This window comes from Tamandua tetradactyla, chromosome 3, assembly GCF_023851605.1.
Source record: "Tamandua tetradactyla isolate mTamTet1 chromosome 3, mTamTet1.pri, whole genome shotgun sequence".
NCBI classification, from domain to species: domain Eukaryota; kingdom Metazoa; phylum Chordata; class Mammalia; order Pilosa; family Myrmecophagidae; genus Tamandua; species Tamandua tetradactyla.
The window spans coordinates 69,143,457-69,146,321 of NC_135329.1; the positions used below are offsets into that span (position 1 = coordinate 69,143,457).

The following is a 2,865-nucleotide window of genomic DNA, read 5'->3' on the forward strand; positions in this document are numbered from 1 at the left end:
ATCAAAATAGGTGGGAAGACATTCTCTGTTCATGGAGAGGAAGGTTAAATATAGCTAAGATGTCAACTCTATCCAAACTGATCTACAGATTCAATGCAGTAACAATCAAAATTCCAACAACCTACTTTGAAGACTTTGAAAAGCTAGTTACCAAATTCATCTGGAAGGGAAGGAGATCTCAAATAGCTAAAAGCATTCTTAGAAAGAAGAATGAAGTGGGAGGATTAAAACTCCCTGACTGTAAAACTTATAAAGCCATAGTGGTCAAAACAACAGGGTACTGACACAAAGACAGAAGTATTGACCAATGGAATCGAATCAAGGGTGCAGAACTAGACCACCAAATCTCTAGTCAGCTGATTTTTGACCTAGTAAACACTAGGCCCCAAAATCCACTGAACTGGGACAAAATAGTCTTTTCAATAAATGAGTACAGGAGAATTTGGGTATCAACAATCCAAAGAATGAAAGAGGACCCCTATCTTATACCCTATACAAAAATTAACTCAAAGTGGATCAAACACCTAAACATAAGAACTAGCACCATAAAGCTTCTGAAAGAAAATGTAGGGAAACATCTTCAAGATCTAGTAATAGTGGGTAACTTCCTAAACTTTACACCCAAAGCACAAGCAACAAAAGAAAACATAGATAAATGGGAACTCCTCAGAATCAAATATGTCTGCACCTCAAAAGACTGTCAAAAAGGTGATGAAGCAGCCAACTCTATGGGAGAAAATATTTGGAAATCCCACATCGGACAAAGGTTTAATGTCCTGTGTACATAAAGAAATCACGCAACTCGACAACAGAAGGACAAACAACCCAATTATAAAGTGGGCTAAAGATATGAATGTGCTTCTTCTGAAAAGCATATACAGATGGCTCAAAAGCACATGAACAGATGTTCATTTTCATTGACTATAAAGGAAATGCAGATCAAGAGTACAATGAGATACCACGATACCACTTCACACATATAAGAATGGCTGCTATTAAACAAACAGGAAACTATAAATGTTGGAGAGGATATGGAGAAACTGGGACCCTTATGCACTGCTGGGGGGAATGTATAATGGTGCAGCCACTATGGAAGGCTGTTTGAGGTTCCATAGGAAACTAAATATTGAGTTGCCCTATGACCCAGCAATAGTACTACTTGGTATATACCCAGAAGAGCTGAAAGCAATGACACAAACAGACATTTGCACACCGATGTTCATGGCAGCATTATTCACAATCAAAATATGTTCTACAACTAATTGTGGTGCTGTGCTTTGAAATGTACTGCTTTTTGTGTATATGGTATTTTTCACCAAAAAGTCGATTGTGATGATAAAAATTATTTATTCCTTCTAGCTCTTATATTCTGGAGTAGTTAGAAGGAAAAATCTGAGAGGATCGTACAGTAGCCCATGACAAACTCTGGAATCTGTCCTGTAACTACTTGTTGAAGAGTGCTTTGAAAACTACTGCCTTTTTATTTCTTCGCTTTGTATATATGTTATACTATACAATAAAAAAGTTTAAAAAATATTCAGTACAAGGGGTTGCAAGGGTGGTTCAGTGGTAGAATTCTCACCTACCATGTGGGAGACCCAAGTTCAATTCTTGGCCCATGCACTTTCTTGCCAAAAAAAAAATTTTTTTTCAGCAAATGATGCTCCAATAATGGAATACTCACATGGAAAAAAGAGGATGGAATGTGACCACCACCGTACAGCATAAAAAAAAAATCAGTACAGGTGGGAGCAGGATGCTCCCGGCACGTGGGAAGTTGGAAACACCTTGGCAGAGATGCCTTAGGAACGAGGGCAGACCTGTACCTATAATCCCAATGGCAACTTCAGGGCTTCGAGCAGACCCCCCTGGACTGTGGGACACCCCGGAGATTACTGGATTCCCTGTCCTTCTCTCTCTCTCAAAACCCTGCCACAGAGAGTAAAAGAATAAAAAAGCTACGAAACCCACAAGGGCAAACAGAATAGGAGAGGAGACATAAACATATAAAATAAACTTTTAAAAGTTCGCAGGCACCAAGCAGCTGGAGGGGTGACAACTGCCTTAGCCAAGGAGGGAGGGCACAATGCTGCAGAAGGGAACACTTATCCGAGGCCTTTGGAAAGTTCCGGAGCAGCACCCTGGAGAGCCCAGCTGTGAGCATGGCGATGGGCTGCAGGGCTGGAGGCTGCCCTCAGGTACCTCTCCCAACCCTGAATAGCCAGGCAGCAACCACCTTGTTTCATGCTACACCCATAAGGAGCCTTGACTTTTACTGCCAGAAGAAATCAAAGCAGAAATTCACTGTTTGGAGACAACAGGCAGATTTAAGGCAGGTTTCCACACAAGAGCTGAAGATAGAAGAAATAAGAGACGACCACCGTCCCAGCCCACTTCCCCTGTCTTACCACTGCAGCCTTGCTATGTGCATCACATTCTACTCCCCAGCAAGGGAATTATCGTTAGGAGATATCTAAATGTCCCAGAGAAAGCCCTGACTTCCAGGTACTTCCCAACAAAAGGGACAGCTGGCTGTCAGGCCACCCTACAGGAAAGCTCATTAGAGAATGAGCTATGTCCACTTGCATGTTTTCCATGAGTGTTCAGTAATTTCATTCTTAATTATTTTATTCCTAAATATAAATGAGCAGGCAAAAATCACTAGACATGTGAAAATGGCTTCTAACATGAAAGATGGAGACCAAAGGAAGATTGTCAGAATTCAGTAGACAGAGAAGATGTAAGACATTTTAAAAATAGAATTTTAAAAAACATGTTTAATATATTCAACAAGAGAAGAGAAGACAAAACATCCTATAAATAGGAATGAGGTGTTATGGAAAGGTAAAATTCAGGAAACAAGAA

The 2,865-nt window shown here is 40.5% G+C and overlaps 1 non-coding gene across 1 annotated transcript; it reads left to right on the forward strand.

Annotated features, from left to right (window-relative positions):
* Positions 1-1,552: 1,552 nt before the first annotated feature.
* Positions 1,553-1,623, forward strand: TRNAG-ACC (transfer RNA glycine (anticodon ACC)). The gene has a single exon. It is a non-coding gene; the product is annotated as a tRNA-Gly (tRNA).
* The last annotated feature ends 1,242 nt before the right edge of the window (positions 1,624-2,865 follow it).